This window comes from Ctenocephalides felis, unplaced genomic scaffold (assembly GCF_003426905.1).
Source record: "Ctenocephalides felis isolate EL2017-DRISC unplaced genomic scaffold, ASM342690v1 CF-g0.4_SCAFFOLD_01886, whole genome shotgun sequence".
In the NCBI taxonomy this organism is placed as follows: Eukaryota; Metazoa; Arthropoda; class Insecta; order Siphonaptera; family Pulicidae; genus Ctenocephalides; species Ctenocephalides felis.
This window is the reverse complement of record NW_020538040.1, coordinates 97,381,850-97,403,523: the sequence shown is the minus strand read 5'-3', so window position 1 is coordinate 97,403,523 and position 21,674 is coordinate 97,381,850. Positions and strand designations below refer to the sequence as shown.

Genomic DNA, 21,674 nt, shown 5'->3' with positions numbered 1-21,674 from the left:
CGGGCTTTATTCAGAGCCCGGATAGCTCAGTCGGTAGAGCATTGGACTTTTAATCCAAGGGTCCAGGGTTCAAGTCCCTGTTCGGGCGTTTGTTTTGCAAATATATTCTTTTGACTTGCTGCTAAATGCAGTATAGGATCTTGAAAACATATTGTTTTAGACTAGCTTCTTGAAAGCATTGTAGGTTTTTCAGACTTCGGGCTTCATTTCGAGCCCGATAGCTCAGTCGGTAGAGCATTGGACTTTTAATCCAAGGTGGTTCAAGTCCCTGTTCGGGCGTTTGTTTTGCAAATATCTCTTTTTGACTTGCTGCTAAATGCAGTATAGGATTTTGCGAACATATTGTTTTAGACTAGCTGCTTGAAAGCATTGTAGGTTTTTTAGACTTCGGGCTTTATTCATAGCCGTAGCTCAGTCGGTAGAGCATTGGACTTTTAATCCAAGGGTTCAAGTCCCTGTTCGGGCGTTTGTTTTGCAAATATATTCTTTTTGACTTGCTGCTAAATGCAGTATAGGATTTTGCGAACATATTGTTTTAGACTAGCTGCTTGAAAGCATGTAGGTTTTTTAGACTTCGGGCTTATTCAGAGCCCGGATAGCTCAGTCGGTAGAGCATTGGACTTTTAATCCAAGGGTCCAGGGTTCAAGTCCCTGTTCGGGCGTTTGTTTTGCAAATATATTCTTTTTGACTTGCTGCTAAATGCAGTATAGGATCTTTGAAAACATATTGTTTTAGACTAGCTGCTTGAAAGCATTGTAGGTTTTTTAGACTTCGGGCTTTATTCAGAGCCCGGATAGCTCAGTCGGTAGAGCATTGGACTTTTAATCCAAGGCTCCAGGGTTCAAGTCCCTGTTCGGGCGTTTGTTTTGCAAATATATTCTTTGACTTGCTGCTAAATGCAGTATAGGATTTTTGCGAACATATTGTTTTAGACTAGCTGCTTGAAAGCATTGTAGGTTTTTTAGACTTCGGGCTTTATTCAGAGCCCGGATAGCTCAGTCGGTAGAGCATTGGACTTTTAATCCAAGGGTCCAGGGTTCAAGTCCCTGTTCGGGCGTGTGTTTTGCAAATATATACTTTTTGACTTGCTGCTAAATGCTGTATAGGATTTTTGCGAACATATTGTTTTAGACTAGCTGCTTGAAAGCATTGTAGGTTTTTTAGACTTCGGGCTTTATTCAGAGCCCGGATAGCTCAGTCGGTAGAGCATTGGACTTTTAATCCAAGGGTCCAGGGTTCAAGTCCCTGTTCGGGCGTTTGTTTTGCAAATATATTCTTTTTGACTTGCTGCTAAATGCAGTATAGGACATAGGTGGGGAACCTGCGGCCTCCGGGAGGTTTTTGTGCGGCCCCTTGCCGTCTAGTACAAAATAGCAGAGTTACTTTTAAACAACTATTGTACAAAAATCCCACCAAAAACAGTCATATTGTAACATGACATCAGATTACTAGCCTGAAAAACAGACTCTTAGGCAGATACGAAATAGAGATGTAATATATCATATTAATATTATTTAATATAAGCAATATTTTCGATTTCGCAAGACATCGCCTATTATATGATACAAGAAGTATTATAAAAAAAATTAACAGTGCAAAAGAATCGTTAGCACCCGGGTTGAAGATTTTTATGCGTATCCGTAGTAAAATGATAAAAATTTATACTTCTCGCAACCAAGAGCAAATCCGTAGCTTTGGCGGAGATCGGAGCATCCAGATTTTACCTAGATATATTGGCAATTTTATGAGACCATAGTTATAAAATGACACAAAACTATACCTTTTTTCATAAAACACAAAAATATATTTTTAAAAATTGGTGTCTAGTGGCAAGTTACTGAAACTTTCCGTACTGAAAATTACATTTTATAAAAAGTTTTAAATTTTTTTGAAAAATGATGAAAATTGAATTTAAGAAACCTTTTTTTCATATTTCGATTTTTTTTTGTAAATTACTAACTTTTATGTATTAAATTTATTAAAATTAAATTTTATTTGAATGATCCGATTCCTATTGATAGCGAGACGTGCTGATTAGTTATTGGCCAAAGCAGGTCCCAAAAATAATAATTCAGTTTTTGAAAAATGGAACGTCCAATATCATTAAAAGAAATTTACATGTATAGACAAAACGGAGAACTGATTAAATTTGTGGGAGGCAAGTCTAGCGGTTTTGATGGTCCAATAAAAAATTTGAAAAAGAAACATTTGGCGGTCAAAAGTGATCATTAAACATATGCACATCAAATTATCATATATTTTAATAATAAGTATGAATTCTGTTTACATTTTACTATGGGTTCTGTATCATTATTTATTCTGCGAGGCGTTGTTCTGCGGGGCGACGCTTACGCGCTTCTTTATTTTGTCCCTAGCTAAAGCAGGGCGATCGCTTTAAAAAAAGTTCTTTTTTTATTTTAATTTTTTGTACGGGAAGTTCCAGCAATTTGCCTTAAGGCACGATGCCAAGCACCACTATTTATAGTATGTAATGCGTAATAAATTTTCTGCAATTAAATAGCAATTTTAATTTTAGAAAAATGATATATAAAAACTATTTTACCTAAAAATTCAGGGATGGGGCGGCATTTTTGTCAGTGCCCCAGGGCGCCAAACTTCTAAATCCGCCCCTGCGTATTTATATGCACATAATATATAGAATTTATTTATATTTAAATCTTAAAATATAAATATAGAGTAAGGTTTTTGAAATGAGAACAACTTAATTGCAAAATATAAAGCTACAATACATTTTGTGCATAAAAAAAACATATTTTAATTAAAATATTTCTTTCGCGTGCATTATTATGAGTTTGTACATTATCAAATAATACGCCTATTTTTATGGGTAAACTTTATCATTCTCTAAATGGATTAGGTACATCATTTATTAATAATATTTTTTAAATTATATTTTTAAATGTCTGTCAATAGTGTCTAGTCTAGGTATATTTCTTCTGGTAAGAGGTAACGTTGCGTTTAATGCATTAATCCTATTTTTTATTATAACAACTATTGTCCTTAATGACAAAAGGAATATTCATACCGAAAGTTTACAAATGAATTTAATCATTCATTTTTGAACATTTTGGCTTTCCAAAGCCCGAAATTCTCTAAATTAACCGTTAACATCTTAGTTTTCAAAATAAAAATCTATCAGTGAATTCAATGGTATAAGAAAAATATATAATTTCTTATTTCAAATAATTATGTAACAATAAGAAAATGAAAATCAATTTCAAATCAAAACACGTTAATATCATTTTTATATAAAAAATGAATGTTTAAATGAAATTAAAACGAATTAAAATATTTATAATTCATTTAAAATTTAATTTATAAAATATTTAAAATTTTTAAGTATTTCATTTACTTTTTTCTATATAATGCAATAAATTGTTAAAACTATAAAAAAATTATAATACTTTCACAAAAGTCACTTTTTTAGGTCAATCAGCTTATGCGGCCTCTTTTATTGCTGCCTAATTTAAGTGCGGCCTCTAACGGCAAAAAGGTTCCCCACCTCTGGTATAGGATCTTTGAAAACATATTGTTTTAGACCAGCTGCTTGAAAACATTGTAGATTTTATAGACTTCGGGCTTTATTCAGAGCCCGGATAGCTCAGTCGGTAGAGCATTGGACTTTTAATCCAAGGGTCCAGGGTTCAAGTCCCTGTTCGGGCGTGTGTTTTGCAAATATATACTTTTTGACTTGCTGCTAAATGCTGTATAGGATTTTTGCGAACATATTGTTTTAGACTAGCTACTTGAAAGCATTGTAGGTTTTTTAGACTTCGGGTTTTGCTCAGAGCCCGGATAGCTCAGTCGGTAGAGCATTGGACTTTTAATCCAAGGATCCAGGGTTCAAGTCCCTGTTCGGGCGTTTGTTTTGCAAATATATTCTTTTTGACTTGCTGCTAAATGCAGTATAGGATTTTTGCGAACATATTGTTTTAGACTAGCTGCTTGAAAGCATTGTAGGTTTGTTAGACTTCGGGCTTTATTCAGAGCCCGGATAGCTTAGTCGGTGGAGCATTGGACTTTTAATCCATTAATTTTTTAAATTATATTTTTAAATGTCTGTCAATAGTGTCTAGTCTAGGTATATTTCTTCTGGTAAGAGGTAACGTTGCGTTTAATGCATTAATCTATTTTTTATTATAACAACTATTGTCCTTAATGACAAAAGGAATATTCATACCGAAAGTTTACAAATGAATTTAATCATTCATTTTTGAACATTTTGGCTTTCCAAAGCCCGAAATTCTCTAAATTAACCGTTAACATCTTAGTTTTCAAAATAAAAATCTATCAGTGAATTCAATGGTATAAGAAAAATATATAATTTCTTATTTCAAATAATTATGTAACAATAAGAAAATGAAAATCAATTTCAAATCAAAACACGTTAATATCATTTTTATATAAAAAATGAATGTTTAAATGAAATTAAAACGAATTAAAATATTTATAATTCATTTAAAATTTAATTTATAAAATATTTAAAATTTTTAAGTATTTCATTTACTTTTTTCTATATAATGCAATAAATTGTTAAAACTATAAAAAAATTATAATACTTTCACAAAAGTCACTTTTTTAGGTCAATCAGCTTATGCGGCCTCTTTTATTGCTGCCTAATTTAAGTGCGGCCTCTAACGGCAAAAAGGTTCCCCACCTCTGGTATAGGATCTTTGAAAACATATTGTTTTAGACCAGCTGCTTGAAAGCATTGTAGATTTTATAGACTTCGGGCTTTATTCAGAGCCCGGATAGCTCAGTCGGTAGAGCATTGGACTTTTAATCCAAGGGTCCAGGGTTCAAGTCCCTGTTCGGGCGTGTGTTTTGCAAATATATACTTTTTGACTTGCTGCTAAATGCTGTATAGGATTTTTGCGAACATATTGTTTTAGACTAGCTGCTTGAAAGCATTGTAGGTTTTTTAGACTTCGGGTTTTGCTCAGAGCCCGGATAGCTCAGTCGGTAGAGCATTGGACTTTTAATCCAAGGATCCAGGGTTCAAGTCCCTGTTCGGGCGTTTGTTTTGCAAATATATTCTTTTTGACTTGCTGCTAAATGCAGTATAGGATTTTTGCGAACATATTGTTTTAGACTAGCTGCTTGAAAGCATTGTAGGTTTTTTAGACTTCGGGCTTTATTCAGAGCCCGGATAGCTCAGTCGGTAGAGCATTGGACTTTTAATCCAAGGGTCCAGGGTTCAAGTCCCTGTTCGGGCGTTTGTTTTGCAAATATATTCTTTTTGACTTGCTGCTAAATGCAGTATAGGATCTTTGAAAACATATTGTTTTAGACTAGCTGCTTGAAAGCATTGTAGGTTTTTTAGACTTCGGGCTTTATTCAGAGCCCGGATAGCTCAGTCGGTAGAGCATTGGACTTTTAATCCAAGGGTCCAGGGTTCAAGTCCCTGTTCGGGCGTTTGTTTTGCAAATATATACTTTTTGACTTGCTGCTAAATGCAGTATAGGATTTTTGCGAACATATTGTTTTAGACTAGCTGCTTGAAAGCATTGTAGGTTTTTTAGACTTCGGGCTTTATTCAGAGCCCGGATAGCTCAGTCGGTAGAGCATTGGACTTTTAATCCAAGGGTCCAGGGTTCAAGTCCCTGTTCGGGCGTTTGTTTTGCAAAATATTCTTTTTGACTTGCTGCTAAATGCTGTATAGGATTTTTGCGAACATATTGTTTTAGACTAGCTGCTTGAAAGCATTGTAGGTTTTTTAGACTTCGGGCTTTATTCAGAGCCCGGATAGCTCAGTCGGTAGAGCATTGGACTTTTAATCCAAGGGTCCAGGGTTCAAGTCCCTGTTCGGGCGTTTGTTTTGCAAATATATTCTTTTTGACTTGCTGCTAAATGCAGTATAGGACATAGGTGGGGAACCTGCGGCCTCCGGGAGGTTTTTGTGCGGCCCCTTGCCGTCTAGTACAAAATAGCAGAGTTACTTTTAAACAACTATTGTACAAAAATCCCACCAAAAACAGTCATATTGTAACATGACATCAGATTACTAGCCTGAAAAACAGACTCTTAGGCAGATACGAAATAGAGATGTAATATATCATATTAATATTATTTAATATAAGCAATATTTTCGATTTCGCAAGACATCGCCTATTATATGATACAAGAAGTATTATAAAAAAAATTAACAGTGCAAAAGAATCGTTAGCACCCGGGTTGAAGATTTTTATGCGTATCCGTAGTAAAATGATAAAAATTTATACTTCTCGCAACCAAGAGCAAATCCGTAGCTTTGGCGGAGATCGGAGCATCCAGATTTTACCTAGATATATTGGCAATTTTATGAGACCATAGTTATAAAATGACACAAAACTATACCTTTTTTCATAAAACACAAAAATATATTTTTAAAAATTGGTGTCTAGTGGCAAGTTACTGAAACTTTCCGTACTGAAAATTACATTTTATAAAAAGTTTTAAATTTTTTTGAAAAATGATGAAAATTGAATTTAAGAAACCTTTTTTTCATATTTCGATTTTTTTTTGTAAATTACTAACTTTTATGTATTAAATTTATTAAAATTAAATTTTATTTGAATGATCCGATTCCTATTGATAGCGAGACGTGCTGATTAGTTATTGGCCAAAGCAGGTCCCAAAAATAATAATTCAGTTTTTGAAAAATGGAACGTCCAATATCATTAAAAGAAATTTACATGTATAGACAAAACGGAGAACTGATTAAATTTGTGGGAGGCAAGTCTAGCGGTTTTGATGGTCCAATAAAAAATTTGAAAAAGAAACATTTGGCGGTCAAAAGTGATCATTAAACATATGCACATCAAATTATCATATATTTTAATAATAAGTATGAATTCTGTTTACATTTTACTATGGGTTCTGTATCATTATTTATTCTGCGAGGCGTTGTTCTGCGGGGCGACGCTTACGCGCTTCTTTATTTTGTCCCTAGCTAAAGCAGGGCGATCGCTTTAAAAAAAGTTCTTTTTTTATTTTAATTTTTTGTACGGGAAGTTCCAGCAATTTGCCTTAAGGCACGATGCCAAGCACCACTATTTATAGTATGTAATGCGTAATAAATTTTCTGCAATTAAATAGCAATTTTAATTTTAGAAAAATGATATATAAAAACTATTTTACCTAAAAATTCAGGGATGGGGCGGCATTTTTGTCAGTGCCCCAGGGCGCCAAACTTCTAAATCCGCCCCTGCGTATTTATATGCACATAATATATAGAATTTATTTATATTTAAATCTTAAAATATAAATATAGAGTAAGGTTTTTGAAATGAGAACAACTTAATTGCAAAATATAAAGCTACAATACATTTTGTGCATAAAAAAAAACATATTTTAATTAAAATATTTCTTTCGCGTGCATTATTATGAGTTTGTACATTATCAAATAATACGCCTATTTTTATGGGTAAACTTTATCATTCTCTAAATGGATTAGGTACATCATTTATTAATAATATTTTTTAAATTATATTTTTAAATGTCTGTCAATAGTGTCTAGTCTAGGTATATTTCTTCTGGTAAGAGGTAACGTTGCGTTTAATGCATTAATCCTATTTTTTATTATAACAACTATTGTCCTTAATGACAAAAGGAATATTCATACCGAAAGTTTACAAATGAATTTAATCATTCATTTTTGAACATTTTGGCTTTCCAAAGCCCGAAATTCTCTAAATTAACCGTTAACATCTTAGTTTTCAAAATAAAAATCTATCAGTGAATTCAATGGTATAAGAAAAATATATAATTTCTTATTTCAAATAATTATGTAACAATAAGAAAATGAAAATCAATTTCAAATCAAAACACGTTAATATCATTTTTATATAAAAAATGAATGTTTAAATGAAATTAAAACGAATTAAAATATTTATAATTCATTTAAAATTTAATTTATAAAATATTTAAAATTTTTAAGTATTTCATTTACTTTTTTCTATATAATGCAATAAATTGTTAAAACTATAAAAAAATTATAATACTTTCACAAAAGTCACTTTTTTAGGTCAATCAGCTTATGCGGCCTCTTTTATTGCTGCCTAATTTAAGTGCGGCCTCTAACGGCAAAAAGGTTCCCCACCTCTGGTATAGGATCTTTGAAAACATATTGTTTTAGACCAGCTGCTTGAAAACATTGTAGATTTTATAGACTTCGGGTTTTATTCAGAGCCCGGATAGCTCAGTCGGTAGAGCATTGGACTTTTAATCCAAGGGTCCAGGGTTCAAGTCCCTGTTCGGGCGTGTGTTTTGCAAATATATACTTTTTGACTTGCTGCTAAATGCTGTATAGGATTTTTGCGAACATATTGTTTTAGACTAGCTGCTTGAAAGCATTGTAGGTTTTTTAGACTTCGGGTTTTGCTCAGAGCCCGGATAGCTCAGTCGGTAGAGCATTGGACTTTTAATCCAAGGATCCAGGGTTCAAGTCCCTGTTCGGGCGTTTGTTTTGCAAATATATTCTTTTTGACTTGCTGCTAAATGCAGTATAGGATTTTTGCGAACATATTGTTTTAGACTAGCTGCTTGAAAGCATTGTAGGTTTGTTAGACTTCGGGCTTTATTCAGAGCCCGGATAGCTTAGTCGGTGGAGCATTGGACTTTTAATCCATTAATTTTTTAAATTATATTTTTAAATGTCTGTCAATAGTGTCTAGTCTAGGTATATTTCTTCTGGTAAGAGGTAACGTTGCGTTTAATGCATTAATCCTATTTTTTATTATAACAACTATTGTCCTTAATGACAAAAGGAATATTCATACCGAAAGTTTACAAATGAATTTAATCATTCATTTTTGAACATTTTGGCTTTCCAAAGCCCGAAATTCTCTAAATTAACCGTTAACATCTTAGTTTTCAAAATAAAAATCTATCAGTGAATTCAATGGTATAAGAAAAATATATAATTTCTTATTTCAAATAATTATGTAACAATAAGAAAATGAAAATCATTTTCAAATCAAAACACGTTAATATAATTTTTATATAAAAAATGAATGTTTAAATGAAATTAAAACGAATTAAAATATTTATAATTCATTTAAAATTTAATTTATAAAATATCTAAAATTTTTAAGTATTTCATTTACTTTTTTCTATATAATGCAATAAATTGTTAAAACTATAAAAAAATTATAATACTTTCACAAAAGTCACTTTTTTAGGTCAATCAGCTTATGCGGCCTCTTTTATTGCTGCCTAATTTAAGTGCGGCCTCTAACGGCAAAAAGGTTCCCCACCTCTGGTATAGGATCTTTGAAAACATATTGTTTTAGACCAGCTGCTTGAAAACATTGTAGATTTTATAGACTTCGGGCTTTATTCAGAGCCCGGATAGCTCAGTCGGTAGAGCATTGGACTTTTAATCCAAGGGTCCAGGGTTCAAGTCCCTGTTCGGGCGTGTGTTTTGCAAATATATACTTTTTGACTTGCTGCTAAATGCTGTATAGGATTTTTGCGAACATATTGTTTTAGACTAGCTGCTTGAAAGCATTGTAGGTTTTTTAGACTTCGGGTTTTGCTCAGAGCCCGGATAGCTCAGTCGGTAGAGCATTGGACTTTTAATCCAAGGATCCAGGGTTCAAGTCCCTGTTCGGGCGTTTGTTTTGCAAATATATTCTTTTTGACTTGCTGCTAAATGCAGTATAGGATTTTTGCGAACATATTGTTTTAGACTAGCTGCTTGAAAGCACTGTAGGTTTGTTAGACTTCGGGCTTTATTCAGAGCCCGGATAGCTTAGTCGGTGGAGCATTGGACTTTTAATCCAAGGGTCCAGGGTTTTGCAAATATATTCTTTTTGACCTGCTGCTAAATGCAGTATAGGATTTTTGCGAACATATTGTTTTAGACTAGCTGCTTGAAAGCATTGTAGGTTTGTTAGACTTTGGGCTTTATTCAGAGCCCGCATAGCTAAGTCGGTAGAGCATTGGACTTTTATTCCAAGGGTGCAGGGTTCAAGTCCCTGTTCGGGCGTTTGTTTTGCAAATATATTCTTTTTGACTTGCTGCTAATAGTACGGGAGCCAGCAACGTTTTCGAGCAAGCATTTTAGTCAGGCTGGTTTTTTGGTATGTGGTCCTTGGTGCCCTCTCGGTTAGGGTAAGGGCCGTCTGGCAGCTGGAACTGGTTGCGTTAATTAGTGCGCAGCCAATTTGTACAGCGCGATTTCAAAATTTTGAAAGCATTTTAGTCAGTCCAATTTTCGTTTTTTTGACTTCGAATAGGTTCACCAGACTCATATTTTTGTTGCCAGACATTTTGGGCGCTGCTAAATATGTGCCAGTCGCCAATTTATTTTTTTTTTTTTTAAATTCAAATCATTTTAGTCCGTCTGAAATTTTAATATTATGTTCGTTAAGGGTAAAAACACATAAAATTAATTTGCCAGACGTTTCTGCGGTTGTTAACCATGTCTGGCAAATAAAAATGACTGGCAATATGATACTAGTAGACAGAGTGAGACAATTGCCAAATACATTGGCGCGAATGAAACAAAAACTATTATACTCGTAAGAGCGCAATACTTGTACTAGCCAGAAAACCATAAGAAAACCATAAGAAAAGTAACTATGTTAGATAGATGTGTTTATTATAAACTTCTCTGCAAAATTGTGTTTATACAATTTTTTTTTAGAATGACCATTTCTGACAAATAGTCATCTGAAAAGTTAAAAAATTCATATCCCTCATAATATGCAGCCTTTATACATAATCGAAGGTGAATTATGAGTGAAAAATAAGAATCCATTGAATTGTGTTGGATAGATGACTTTAATGAGTCTTTTGATATATCACATTGTAGTATCAGCTTGTTCCTGGAGCAATACCTGCCAGATTTATTGTCCTAGTGTGGGAGGGTCGCATACCTGATTGTTTTGAAGGAATTAAACGAAATAATTATGTAAAACATTGCTCAATTTACAGCTGAAAGAAAAAGAGCGGAGGATGTTTGCTGTACAATATATATTGTATATATATATATACTAGAATTTGAAAATTCTATTCTAGGCGTAGCTTGATAAGGTAGCAAAACTAGTATTACCAGTATTAAGGTATGAGTTACAATTAGTTGCTGCTAAAGCTAAGTACCATGTAAAATGAAATCATTCGACTCAGTTAACTTAGCGATAAAAAAATATTTGCGTACAACAAAAATAATGATTATTGTCAGTTCTCATCACAAAACTTAAAAGATATGATATTCTTACGAAATTGACAATGTTTCTTAACCCCCGTCGAGTAAATTTTTAAAAATATTAACAGCAATATTTTAGAATCATTAAAATATTTTTTAGAGCTAGTAAAATTAAAAAAATGAGTAATATAATGCAATTTTTATTCTCTCTTTTCTAATTAGGTCTTTATTTACCTTTATTTTATTTGTTTTATGAAAATATTGTTGAAATTGCATTAACTTTGAATAGTATACGTGTTGCGCTCTTACGAGTATAATAGTTTTTGTTTCATTCGCGCCAATGTATTTGGCAATTGTCTCACTCTGTCTACTAGTATCATATTGCCAGTCATTTTTAATTGCCAGACATGGTTAACAACCGCAGAAACGTCTGGCAAATTAATTTTATGTGTTTTTACCCTTAACGAACATAATATTAAAAATTCAGACGAACTAAAATGATTTGAATTTTTAAAAAAATTAATAAATAAATTGGCGTCTGGCACACATTTGGCAGCGCCCAAAATGTCTGGCAACAAAAATATGAGTCTGGTGAACCTATTCGAAGTCAAAAAAATTAAAATTAGACTGACTAAAATGCTATAAACTAGTATCATATTGCCAGACATTTTTGCTTGCCAGACATGGTTAACAACCGCAGAAATGTCTGGCAAATTAATTTTAGGTGTTTTCACCCTTAACGAATATAATATTAAAATTTCAGACGGACTAAAATGATTTGAATTTTTAAAAAAATTAATAAATAAATTGGCGTCTGGCACACATTTGGCAGCGCCCAAAATGTCTGGCAACAAAAAATATGAGTCTGGTGAACCTATTCAAAGTCAAATAAATGAAAATTAGACTGACTAAAATGCTATAAACTAGTATCATATTGCCAGACATTTTTGCTTGCCAGACATGGTTAACAACCGCAGAAATGTTTGGCAAATTAATTTTAGATGTTTTCACCCTTAACAAATATAATATTAAAATTTCAGACGGACTAAAATGATTTGAATTTTTAAAAAAATTAATAAATAAATTGGCGTCTGGCACATATTTAGCAGCGCCCAAAATGTCTGGCAACAAAAAATGTGAGTCTGGTGAACCTATTCGAAGTCAAAAAAACGAAAATTGGACTGACTAAAATGCTTTCAAAATTTTGAAATCGCGCTGTACAAATTGGCTGCGCACTAATTAACGCAACCAGTTCCAGCTGCCAGACGGTCCTTACCCTAACCGAGAGGGCACCAAGGACCACATACCAAAAAACCAGCCTGACTAAAATGCTTGTTTTGAAAACGTTGCTGGCTCCGATACTATAAATGCAGTATAGGATTTTTGCGAACATATTCCAAGGGTCCAGGGTTCAAGTCCCTGTTCAGGCGATTGTTTTGCAAATATATTCTTTTTGACTTTCTGCTAAATGCAGTATAGGATTTTTGCGAACATATTCCAAGGGTCCACGGTTATTAAGAGCCCGGATAGCTCTGTCGGTAGAGCATTGGACTTTTAATCCAAGGATCCAGGGTTCGAGTCCCTGTTCGGGCGTTTGTTTTGCAAATATATTCTTTTTGACTTGCTGCTAAATGCAGTATAGGATCTTTGAAAACATATTGTTTTAGACTAGCTGCTTGAAAGCATTTTAGTTTTTTAGACTTCGGGCTTTATTCAGAGCCCGGATAGCTCAGTCGGTAGAGCATTGGACTTTTAATCCAAGGGTCCAGGGTTCAAGTCCCTGTTCGGGCGTTTGTTCTGCAAATATATTCTTTTTGACTTGCTGCTAAATGCAGTATAGGATTTTTGCGAACATATTGTTTTAGACTAGCTGCTTGAAAGCATTGTAGGTTTTTCAGACTTCGGGTTTTGTTCAGAGCTCGGATAGCTCAGTCGGTAGAGCATTGGACTTTTAATCCAAGGGTCCAGGGTTCAAGTCCCTGTTCGGGCGTTTGTTTTGCAAATATATTCTTTTTGACTTGCTGCTAAATGCAGTATAGGATCTTTGAAAACATATTGTTTTAGACTAGCTGCTTGAAAGCATTGTAGATTTCATAGACTTCGGGCTTTATTCAGAGCCCGGATAGCTCAGTCGGTAGAGCATTGGACTTTTAATCCAAGGGTCCAGGGTTCAAGTCCCTGTTCGGGCGTGTGTTTTGCAAATATATACTTTTTGACTTGCTGCTAAATGCTGTATAGGATTTTTGCGAACATATTGTTTTAGACTAGCTGCTTGAAAGCATTGTAGGTTTGTTAGACTTCGGGCTTTATTCAGAGCCCGGATAGCTTAGTCGGTGGAGCATTGGACTTTTAATCCAAGGGTCCAGGGTTTTGCAAATATATTCTTTTTGACCTGCTGCTAAATGCAGTATAGGATTTTTGCGAACATATTGTTTTAGACTAGCTGCTTGAAAGCATTGTAGGTTTGTTAGACTTTGGGCTTTATTCAGAGCCCGCATAGCTAAGTCGGTAGAGCATTGGACTTTTATTCCAAGGGTGCAGGGTTCAAGTCCCTGTTCGGGCGTTTGTTTTGCAAATATATTCTTTTTGACTTGCTGCTAAATGCAGTATAGGATTTTTGCGAACATATTCCAAGGGTCCAGGGTTCAAGTCCCTGTTCAGGCGATTGTTTTGCAAATATATTCTTTTTGACTTTCTGCTAAATGCAGTATAGGATTTTTGCGAACATATTCCAAGGGTCCAGGGTTATTCATAGCCCGGATAGCTCAGTCGGTAGAGCATTGGACTTTTAATCCAAGGGTCCAGGGTTCAAGTCCCTGTTCGGGCGTTTGTTTTGCAAATATATTCTTTTTGACTTGCTGCTAAATGCAGTATAGGATCTTTGAAAACATATTGTTTTAGACTAGCTTCTTGAAAGCATTGTAGGTTTTTCAGACTTTGGGCTTCATTCCGAGCCCGGGTAGCTCAGTCGGTAGAGCATTGGACTTTTAATCCAAGGGTCCAGGGTTCAAGTCCCTGTTCGGGCGTTTGTTTTGCAAATATATTCTTTTTGACTTGCTGCTAAATGCAGTATAGGATCTTTGAAAACATATTGTTTTAGACTAGCTTCTTGAAAGCATTGTAGGTTTTTCAGACTTTGGGCTTCATTCCGAGCCCGGGTAGCTCAGTCGGTAGAGCATTGGACTTTTAATCCAAGGGTTCAAGTCCCTGTTCGGGCGTTTGTTTTGCAAATATATTCTTTTTGACTTGCTGCTAAATGCAGTATAGGATTTTTGCGAACATATTGTTTTAGACTAGCTGCTTGAAAGCATTGTAGGTTTTTTAGACTTCGGGCTTTATTCAGAGCCCGGATAGCTCAGTCGGTAGAGCATTGGACTTTTAATCCAAGGGTCCAGGATTCAAGTCCCTGTTCGGGCGTGTGTTTTGCGAATATATACTTTTTGACTTGCTGCTAAATGCTGTATAGGATTTTTGCGAACATATTGTTTTAGACTAGCTGCTTGAAAGCATTGTAGGTTTTTTAGACTTCGGGCTTTATTCAGAGCCCGGATAGCTCAGTTGGTAGAGCATTGGACTTTTAATCCAAGGGTCCAGGGTTCAAGTCCCTGTTCGGGCGTATGTTTTGCAAATATATTCTTTTTGACTTGCTCCTAAATGCAGTATAGGATTTTTGCGAACATATTGTTTTAGACTAGCTGCTTGAAAGCATTGTAGGTTTTTCAGACTTCGGGCTTTATTCAGAGCCCGGATAGCTCAGTCGGTAGAGCATTGGACTTTTAATCCAAGGGTCCAGGGTTCAAGTCCCTGTTCGGGCGTTTGTTTTGCAAATATATTCTTTTTGACTTGCTGCTAAATGCAGTATAGGATCTTTGAAAACACTGCTTGAAAGCATTTTAGTTTTTTAGACTTCGGGCTTTATTCAGAGCCCGAATAGCTCAGTCGGTAGAGCATTGGACTTTTAATCCAAGGGTCCAGGGTTCAAGTCCCTGTTCGGGCGTTTGTTCTGCAAATATATTCTTTTTGACTTGCTGCTAAATGCGGTATAGGATTTTTGCGAACATATTGTTTTAGACTAGCTGCTTGAAAGCATTGTAGGTTTTTCAGACTTCGGGTTTTGTTCAGAGCCCGGATAGCTCAGTCGGTAGAGCATTGGACTTTTAATCCAAGGGTCCAGGGTTTAAGTCCCTGTTCGGGCGTGTGTTTTGCAAATATATACTTTTTGACTTGCTGCTAAATGCTGTATAGGATTTTTGCGAACATATTGTTTTAGACTAGCTGCTTGAAAGCATTGTAGGTTTGTTAGACTTCGGGCTTTATTCAGAGCTCGGATAGCTTAGTCGGTGGAGCATTGGACTTTTAATCCAAGGGTTTTGCAAATATATTCTTTTTGACCTGGCTGCTAAATGCAGTATAGGATTTTTGCGAACATATTGCTTTAGACTAGCTGCTTGAAAGCATTGTAGGTTTTTTAGACTTCGGGCTTCATTCCGAGCCCGGGTAGCTCAATCGGTAGAGCATTGGACTTTTGATCCAAGGGTCCTTTAGCAGACTTGCTGCTAAATGCAGTATAGGATTTTTGCGAACATATTGTTTTAGACTAGCTGCTTGAAAGCATTGTAGGTTTTTCAGACTTCGGGTTTTGTTCAGAGCCCGGATAGCTCAGTCGGTAGAGCATTGGACTTTTAATCCAAGGGTCCAGGGTTCAAGTCCCTGTTCGGGCGTTTGTTCTGCAAATATATTCTTTTTGACTTGCTGCTAAATGCAGTATAGGATTTTTGCGAACATATTGTTTTAGACTAGCTGCTTGAAAGCATGCTAGTTTGTTTTGAAAATATATTCTTTTTGACTTGCTGCTAAATGCAGTATAGGATTTCTGCGAACATATTATTTCAGACTAGCTGCATTGCAGGTTTTTCAGACTTTGGGTTTTGTTCAAAGCCCGGATAGCTCAGTCGGTAGAGCATTGTACTTTTAATCCAAGGGTCCAGGGTTCAAGTCCCCGTTCGGGCGTTTGTTTTGCAAATATATTCTTTTTGACTTGCTGCTAAATGCAGTATAGGATCTTTGAAAACATATGTTTTAGACTAGCTGCTTGAAAGCATTGTAGGTTTTTTAGACTTCGGGCTTATTCAGAGCCCGGATAGCTCAGTCGGTAGAGCATTGGACTTTTAATCCAAGGGTCCAGGGTTCAAGTCCCTTTTCGGGCTTTGTTTTGCAAAATATTCTTTTTGACTGCTTCTAAATGCAGTATAGGATTTTTGCGAACATATTGTTTTAGACTAGCTGCTTGAAAGCATTGTAGGTTTTTAGACTTCGGGCTTCATTCAGAACCCGGATAGCTCAGTCGGTAGAGCGTTGGACTTTTAATCCAAGGGTCCAGGGTTCAAGTCCCTTTTCGGGCGTTTGTTTTGCAAATATATTCTTTTTGACTTGCTGCTAAATGCAGTATAGGATTTTTGCGAACATTTTGTTTTACACTAACTGCTTGAAAGCATTGTAGGTTTTTTAGATTTCGGGCTTTATTCAGAGCCCGGATAGCTCAGTCGGTGGAGCATTGGACTTTTAATCCAAGGGTCCAGGGTTTTGCAAATATATTCTTTTTGACTTGCTGCTAAATGCAGTATAGGATTTTTGCGAACATATTTAGACTAGCTGCTTGAAAGCATTGTAGGTTTTTCAGACTTCGGGTTCTGTTCGGAGCCCGGATAGCTCAGTCGGTAGAGCATTGGACTTTTAATCCAAGGGTCCAGGGTCCAAGTCCCTGTTCGGGCGTCTGTTTTGCAAATATATTCTTTTTGACTTACTGCTAAATGCAGTATAGGATTTTTGCGAACATATTTAGACTAGCTGCTTGAAAGCATTGTAGGTTTTTCAGACTTTGGGGTTTGATCAGAGCCCGGATGGCTCAGTCGGTAGAGCACTGGACTTTTAATCCAAGGGTCCGGGGTTCAAGTCCCTGTTCGGGCGTGTGTTTTGCAAATATATACTTTTTGACTTGCTGCTAAATGCAGTATATCATTTTTGCGAACATATTGTTTTAAACTAGCAGCTTGAAAGCATTGTAGGTTTTTCAGACTTCGGCTTTTGTTCAGAGCCCGGATAGCTCAGTCGGTAGAGCATTGGACTTTTAATCCAAGGGTTCAGGGTTCAAGTCCCTGTTCGGCCGTGTGTTTTGCAAATATATACTTTTTGACTTGCTGCTAAATGCAGTATAGGATTTTTGCGAACATATTGTTTTATACTAGCTGCTTGAAAGCATTGTAGGTTTTTTAGACTTCGGGCTTTATTCAGAACCCGGATAGCTCAGTCGGTAGAGCGTTGGACTTTTAATCCAAGGGTCCGGGGTTCAAGTCCCCTTTCGGGCGTTTGTTTTGCAAATATATTCTTTTTGACTTGCTGCTAAATGCAGTATAGGATTTTTGCGAACATATCGTTTTAGACTAGCTGCTTGAAAGCATTGTAGGTTTTTTAGATTTCGGGCTTTATTCAGAGCCCGGATAGCTCAGTCGGTGGAACATTGGACTTTTAATCCAAGGGTCCAGGGTTTTGCAAATATATTCTTTTTGACTTGCTGCTAAATGCAGTATAGGATTTTTGCGAACATATTTAGACTAGCTGCTTGAAAGCATTGTAGGTTTTTTAGACTTCGGGCTTTATTCAGAGCCCGCATAGCTCAGTCGGTAGAGCATTGGACTTTTATTCCAAGGGTGCAGGCTTCAAGTCTCTGTTCGGGCGTTTGTTTTGCAAATATATTCTTTTTAACTTGCTGCTAAATGCAGTATAGGATTTTTGCGAACATATTGTTTTTGACTAGCTGCTTGAAAGCATTGTAGGTTTTTTAGACTTCGGGCTTTATTCAGAGCCCGGATAGCTCAGTCGGTGGAGCATTGGACTTTTAATCCAAGGGTCCAGGGTTTTGCAAATATATTCTTTTTGACTTGCTGCTAAATGCAGTATAGGATTTTTGCGAACATATTTAGACTAGCTGCTTGAAAGCATTGTAGGTTTTTCAGACTTTGGGTTTTGGTCAGAGCCCGGATAGCTCAGTCGGTAGAGCATTGGACTTTTAATCCAAGGGTCCAGGGTTCAAGTCCCTGTTCGGGCGTGTGTTTTGCAAATATATACTTTTTGACTTGCTGCTAAATGCAGTATAGGATTTTTGCGAACATATTGTTTTAGACTAGCTGCTTGAAAGCATTGTAGGTTTTTTAGACTTTGGAATTTGTTCAGTGCCGGGGTAGCTCAGTCGGTAGAGCATTGGACTTTTAATCCAAGGGTTCGGGGTTCAAGTCCCTGTTCAGGCGTGTGTTTGCAAAATATATACTTTTCGACTTGCTGCTAAATGCAGTATAGCATTTTTGCGAACATATTGTTTTAGACTAGCGGCTTGAAAGCATTGTAGGTTTTTTAGACTTCGGATTTTGTTCAGGGCCCGGATAGCTCAGTCGGTAGAGCATTGGACTTTTAATCCAAGGGTCCAGGGTTTTGCAAATATATTCTTTTTGACTGGATCTTTGAAAACGTATTGATTTAGACTAGCTGCTTGAAAGCATTGTAGGTTTTTTAGACTTCGGAGCTTATTCAGAGGCCGAATAGCTCAGTCGGTAGAGCATTGGGCTTTTAATCCAAGGGTCCAGGGTTCAAGTCCCTGTTTGGGCGTGTGGTTTGCAAATATACATTTTTTTGACTTGCTGCTAAATGCAGTATAGGATTTTTGCGAACATATTGTTCTAGACTAGCTGCTTGAAAGCATTGTAGGTTTTTTAGACTTCGGACCTTATTCAGAGCCCGGATAGCTCAGTCGGTAGAGCATTGGACTTTTAATCCAAGGGTCCAGGGTTCAAGTCCCTGTTTAGGCGTGTGGTTTGCAAATATATTTTTTTGACTTGCTGCTAAATGCAGTATAGGATCTTGAAACATATTGTTTTAGACTAGCTGCTTGAAAGCATTGTAGGTTTTTTAGACTTCGGTCTTTTATCAGAATCCAGATAGCTCAGTCGGTAGATCATTGGACTTTTAATCCAAGGGTCCAGGGTTCAAGTCCCTGTTCGGGCGTTTGTTTTGCAAATATATTCTCTTTGACTTGCTGCTAAATGCAGTATAGGATTTTTGCGAACATATTGTATTAGACTAGCTGCTTGAAAGCATTGTAGGTTTTTCAGACTTTGGGTTTTGGTCAGAGCCCGGATAGCTCAGTCGGTAGAGCATTGGACTTTTAATCCAAGGGTCCAGGGTTCAAGTCCCTGTTCGGGCGTGTGTTTTGCAAATATATACTTTTTGACTTGCTGCTAAATGCAGTATAGGATTTTTGCGAACATATTGTTTTAGACTAGCTGCTTGAAAGCATTGTAGGTTTTTTAGACTTTGGAATTTGTTCAGTGCCGGGGTAGCTCAGTCGGTAGAGCATTGGACTTTTAATCCAAGGGTTCGGGGTTCAAGTCCCTGTTCAGGCGTGTGTTTTGCAAATATATACTTTTCGACTTGCTGCTAAATGCAGTATAGCATTTTTGCGAACATATTGTTTTAGACTAGCGGCTTGAAAGCATTGTAGGTTTTTTAGACTTCGGATTTTGTTCAGGGCCCGGATAGCTCAGTCGGTAGAGCATTGGACTTTTAATCCAAGGGTCCAGGGTTTTGCAAATATATTCTTTTTGACTGGATCTTTGAAAACGTATTGATTTAGACTAGCTGCTTGAAAGCATTGTAGGTTTTTTAGACTTCGGGCTTTTATCAGAATCCAGATAGCTCAGTCGGTAGATCATTGGACTTTTAATCCAAGGGTCCAGGGTTCAAGTCCCTGTTTGGGCGTGTGGTTTGCAAATATACATTTTTTTGACTTGCTGCTAAATGCAGTATAGGATTTTTGCGAACATATTGTTCTAGACTAGCTGCTTGAAAGCATTGTAGGTTTTTTAGACTTCGGACCTTATTCAGAGCCCGGATAGCTCAGTCGGTAGAGCATTGGACTTTTAATCCAAGGGTCCAGGGTTCAAGTCCCTGTTTAGGCGTGTGGTTTGCAAATATATTTTTTTGACTTGCTGCTAAATGCAGTATAGGATCTTTGAAAACATATTGTTTTAGACTAGCTGCTTGAAAGCATTGTAGGTTTTTTAGACTTCGGGCTTTTATCAGAATCCAGATAGCTCAGTCGGTAGATCATTGGACTTTTAATCCAAGGGTCCAGGGTTCAAGTCCCTGTTCGGGCGTTTGTTTTGCAAATATATTCTCTTTGACTTGCTGCTAAATGCAGTATAGGATTTTTGCGAACATATTGTATTAGACTAGCTGCTTGAAAGCATTGTAGGTTTTTCAGACGTTGGGTTTTGTTCAGAGCCCGGATAGCTCAGTCGGTAGAGCATTGGACTTTAATTCCAAGGGTGCAGGGTTTTGCAAATATACTCTTTTTGACTTGCTGCTAAATGCAGTATAGGATTTTTGCGAACATATTGTTTTAGACTAGCTGCTTGAAAGCATTGTAGGTTTTTTAGACTTCGGTTTTTGTTCAGAGCCCGGGTAGCTCAGTCGGTAGAGCATTGGGCTTTTAATCCAAGGGTCCAGGGTTGAAGTCCCTTTTTGGGCGTGTGTTTTGCAGTATAGGATTTTCGTGAACATATTGTTCTAGACTAGCTGCTTGAAAGCATTGTATGTTTTTTAGACTTCGGGCTTTATTCAGAGCCCGGATAGCTCAGTCGGTAGAGCAATGGACTTTTAATCCAAGGGTCCAGGGTTTTGCAAATACATTCTTTTTGGCTTGCTGCTAAATGCATTATAGGATCTTTGCGAACATATTGTTTTAGACTTGCTGCTTGAAAGCACTATAAGTGTTTTAGACTCCGGACTTAGATTGTAGGTTTTTTAGACTTTGAGCTTTGTTCAGAGCCCGCAAAGCTCAGTCGGTATGGCATTGGACTTTTAATCCAAGGGTCTAGGGTTCAAGTCCCTGTTCGAACGTGTGTTTTGCAAATATATACTTTTTGACTTGCTGCTAAATGCAGTATAGGATTTTTACGAACATATTGTTTTAGACTAGCTGCTTGAAAGCACTGTAGGTTTTTCAGACTTCGGGTTTTTTTCAGAGCCCGGATAGCTCAGTCGGTAGGGCGTTGGACCTTTAAGCCAAGGGTCCAGGGTTCAAGTCCCTGTTCGGCGTGTGTTTTGCAAATACATTCTTTTTGGCTTGCTTGAAACTATTGAAGGTTTTTTAGACTTTGGGCTTTGTTCAGAGCTTGGATAGCTCAGTCGGTAGAACATTGGACTTTTAATCCATGGGTCCAGGGTTGAAGTCCCTGTTTGGGCGTGTGTTTTGCAGTACAGGATTTTTGCGAACATATTGTTTTAGACTAGCTACTTGAAAGCATTGTAGGTTTTTTAGACTTCGGGGTATGTTCAGAGCCCGGATGTCTCAGTTGGTAGAGCATTGGACTTTTATTCCAAGGGTCCAGGGTTCAAGTCCCTATTCAGGCGTTTGTTTTGCAAATATAATCTTTTTGACTTGCTGCTAAATGCAGTATAGGATTTTTA

General features: G+C 36.5%; 43 non-coding genes across 43 annotated transcripts; all 43 read left to right on the top strand.

The window, feature by feature from the left end:
* Positions 1-15: 15 nt before the first annotated feature.
* Trnak-uuu lies at positions 16-88 on the top strand. The gene has a single exon. It is a non-coding gene; the product is annotated as a tRNA-Lys (tRNA).
* Positions 89-589: 501 nt separating this feature from the next.
* On the top strand, positions 590-662 carry Trnak-uuu. Its single transcript has one exon. It is a non-coding gene; the product is annotated as a tRNA-Lys (tRNA).
* Positions 663-788: 126 nt separating this feature from the next.
* On the top strand, positions 789-861 carry Trnak-uuu. The gene has a single exon. It is a non-coding gene; the product is annotated as a tRNA-Lys (tRNA).
* Positions 862-985: 124 nt separating this feature from the next.
* Positions 986-1,058, top strand: Trnak-uuu. Its single transcript has one exon. It is a non-coding gene; the product is annotated as a tRNA-Lys (tRNA).
* Positions 1,059-1,184: 126 nt separating this feature from the next.
* On the top strand, positions 1,185-1,257 carry Trnak-uuu. Its single transcript has one exon. It is a non-coding gene; the product is annotated as a tRNA-Lys (tRNA).
* A 2,355-nt stretch (positions 1,258-3,612) lies between these two features.
* Positions 3,613-3,685, top strand: Trnak-uuu. The gene has a single exon. It is a non-coding gene; the product is annotated as a tRNA-Lys (tRNA).
* A 126-nt stretch (positions 3,686-3,811) lies between these two features.
* On the top strand, positions 3,812-3,884 carry Trnak-uuu. The gene has a single exon. It is a non-coding gene; the product is annotated as a tRNA-Lys (tRNA).
* Positions 3,885-4,767: 883 nt separating this feature from the next.
* Positions 4,768-4,840, top strand: Trnak-uuu. The gene has a single exon. It is a non-coding gene; the product is annotated as a tRNA-Lys (tRNA).
* Positions 4,841-4,966: 126 nt separating this feature from the next.
* On the top strand, positions 4,967-5,039 carry Trnak-uuu. Its single transcript has one exon. It is a non-coding gene; the product is annotated as a tRNA-Lys (tRNA).
* A 126-nt stretch (positions 5,040-5,165) lies between these two features.
* Positions 5,166-5,238, top strand: Trnak-uuu. Its single transcript has one exon. It is a non-coding gene; the product is annotated as a tRNA-Lys (tRNA).
* A 126-nt stretch (positions 5,239-5,364) lies between these two features.
* Trnak-uuu lies at positions 5,365-5,437 on the top strand. The gene has a single exon. It is a non-coding gene; the product is annotated as a tRNA-Lys (tRNA).
* Positions 5,438-5,563: 126 nt separating this feature from the next.
* Positions 5,564-5,636, top strand: Trnak-uuu. Its single transcript has one exon. It is a non-coding gene; the product is annotated as a tRNA-Lys (tRNA).
* Positions 5,637-5,761: 125 nt separating this feature from the next.
* Positions 5,762-5,834, top strand: Trnak-uuu. Its single transcript has one exon. It is a non-coding gene; the product is annotated as a tRNA-Lys (tRNA).
* Positions 5,835-8,190: 2,356 nt separating this feature from the next.
* Positions 8,191-8,263, top strand: Trnak-uuu. Its single transcript has one exon. It is a non-coding gene; the product is annotated as a tRNA-Lys (tRNA).
* Positions 8,264-8,389: 126 nt separating this feature from the next.
* On the top strand, positions 8,390-8,462 carry Trnak-uuu. The gene has a single exon. It is a non-coding gene; the product is annotated as a tRNA-Lys (tRNA).
* An 884-nt stretch (positions 8,463-9,346) lies between these two features.
* Trnak-uuu lies at positions 9,347-9,419 on the top strand. The gene has a single exon. It is a non-coding gene; the product is annotated as a tRNA-Lys (tRNA).
* Positions 9,420-9,545: 126 nt separating this feature from the next.
* Positions 9,546-9,618, top strand: Trnak-uuu. The gene has a single exon. It is a non-coding gene; the product is annotated as a tRNA-Lys (tRNA).
* A 3,055-nt stretch (positions 9,619-12,673) lies between these two features.
* Trnak-uuu lies at positions 12,674-12,746 on the top strand. The gene has a single exon. It is a non-coding gene; the product is annotated as a tRNA-Lys (tRNA).
* Positions 12,747-12,871: 125 nt separating this feature from the next.
* Trnak-uuu lies at positions 12,872-12,944 on the top strand. Its single transcript has one exon. It is a non-coding gene; the product is annotated as a tRNA-Lys (tRNA).
* Positions 12,945-13,070: 126 nt separating this feature from the next.
* On the top strand, positions 13,071-13,143 carry Trnak-uuu. The gene has a single exon. It is a non-coding gene; the product is annotated as a tRNA-Lys (tRNA).
* A 126-nt stretch (positions 13,144-13,269) lies between these two features.
* Trnak-uuu lies at positions 13,270-13,342 on the top strand. Its single transcript has one exon. It is a non-coding gene; the product is annotated as a tRNA-Lys (tRNA).
* A 565-nt stretch (positions 13,343-13,907) lies between these two features.
* Trnak-uuu lies at positions 13,908-13,980 on the top strand. The gene has a single exon. It is a non-coding gene; the product is annotated as a tRNA-Lys (tRNA).
* A 126-nt stretch (positions 13,981-14,106) lies between these two features.
* Positions 14,107-14,179, top strand: Trnak-uuu. The gene has a single exon. It is a non-coding gene; the product is annotated as a tRNA-Lys (tRNA).
* Positions 14,180-14,497: 318 nt separating this feature from the next.
* On the top strand, positions 14,498-14,570 carry Trnak-uuu. Its single transcript has one exon. It is a non-coding gene; the product is annotated as a tRNA-Lys (tRNA).
* A 126-nt stretch (positions 14,571-14,696) lies between these two features.
* On the top strand, positions 14,697-14,769 carry Trnak-uuu. Its single transcript has one exon. It is a non-coding gene; the product is annotated as a tRNA-Lys (tRNA).
* Positions 14,770-14,895: 126 nt separating this feature from the next.
* Trnak-uuu lies at positions 14,896-14,968 on the top strand. The gene has a single exon. It is a non-coding gene; the product is annotated as a tRNA-Lys (tRNA).
* Positions 14,969-15,077: 109 nt separating this feature from the next.
* Positions 15,078-15,150, top strand: Trnak-uuu. Its single transcript has one exon. It is a non-coding gene; the product is annotated as a tRNA-Lys (tRNA).
* Positions 15,151-15,276: 126 nt separating this feature from the next.
* Positions 15,277-15,349, top strand: Trnak-uuu. The gene has a single exon. It is a non-coding gene; the product is annotated as a tRNA-Lys (tRNA).
* Positions 15,350-15,801: 452 nt separating this feature from the next.
* Trnak-uuu lies at positions 15,802-15,874 on the top strand. Its single transcript has one exon. It is a non-coding gene; the product is annotated as a tRNA-Lys (tRNA).
* A 216-nt stretch (positions 15,875-16,090) lies between these two features.
* On the top strand, positions 16,091-16,163 carry Trnak-uuu. Its single transcript has one exon. It is a non-coding gene; the product is annotated as a tRNA-Lys (tRNA).
* Positions 16,164-16,287: 124 nt separating this feature from the next.
* Trnak-uuu lies at positions 16,288-16,360 on the top strand. The gene has a single exon. It is a non-coding gene; the product is annotated as a tRNA-Lys (tRNA).
* A 122-nt stretch (positions 16,361-16,482) lies between these two features.
* On the top strand, positions 16,483-16,555 carry Trnak-uuu. The gene has a single exon. It is a non-coding gene; the product is annotated as a tRNA-Lys (tRNA).
* Positions 16,556-16,852: 297 nt separating this feature from the next.
* Trnak-uuu lies at positions 16,853-16,925 on the top strand. Its single transcript has one exon. It is a non-coding gene; the product is annotated as a tRNA-Lys (tRNA).
* Positions 16,926-17,047: 122 nt separating this feature from the next.
* Trnak-uuu lies at positions 17,048-17,120 on the top strand. Its single transcript has one exon. It is a non-coding gene; the product is annotated as a tRNA-Lys (tRNA).
* A 126-nt stretch (positions 17,121-17,246) lies between these two features.
* Trnak-uuu lies at positions 17,247-17,319 on the top strand. Its single transcript has one exon. It is a non-coding gene; the product is annotated as a tRNA-Lys (tRNA).
* A 126-nt stretch (positions 17,320-17,445) lies between these two features.
* Trnak-uuu lies at positions 17,446-17,518 on the top strand. Its single transcript has one exon. It is a non-coding gene; the product is annotated as a tRNA-Lys (tRNA).
* A 667-nt stretch (positions 17,519-18,185) lies between these two features.
* On the top strand, positions 18,186-18,258 carry Trnak-uuu. The gene has a single exon. It is a non-coding gene; the product is annotated as a tRNA-Lys (tRNA).
* A 126-nt stretch (positions 18,259-18,384) lies between these two features.
* Trnak-uuu lies at positions 18,385-18,457 on the top strand. Its single transcript has one exon. It is a non-coding gene; the product is annotated as a tRNA-Lys (tRNA).
* A 282-nt stretch (positions 18,458-18,739) lies between these two features.
* On the top strand, positions 18,740-18,812 carry Trnak-uuu. The gene has a single exon. It is a non-coding gene; the product is annotated as a tRNA-Lys (tRNA).
* A 127-nt stretch (positions 18,813-18,939) lies between these two features.
* Positions 18,940-19,012, top strand: Trnak-uuu. The gene has a single exon. It is a non-coding gene; the product is annotated as a tRNA-Lys (tRNA).
* Positions 19,013-19,334: 322 nt separating this feature from the next.
* On the top strand, positions 19,335-19,407 carry Trnak-uuu. The gene has a single exon. It is a non-coding gene; the product is annotated as a tRNA-Lys (tRNA).
* A 126-nt stretch (positions 19,408-19,533) lies between these two features.
* Positions 19,534-19,606, top strand: Trnak-uuu. The gene has a single exon. It is a non-coding gene; the product is annotated as a tRNA-Lys (tRNA).
* Positions 19,607-20,088: 482 nt separating this feature from the next.
* On the top strand, positions 20,089-20,161 carry Trnak-uuu. Its single transcript has one exon. It is a non-coding gene; the product is annotated as a tRNA-Lys (tRNA).
* The last annotated feature ends 1,513 nt before the right edge of the window (positions 20,162-21,674 follow it).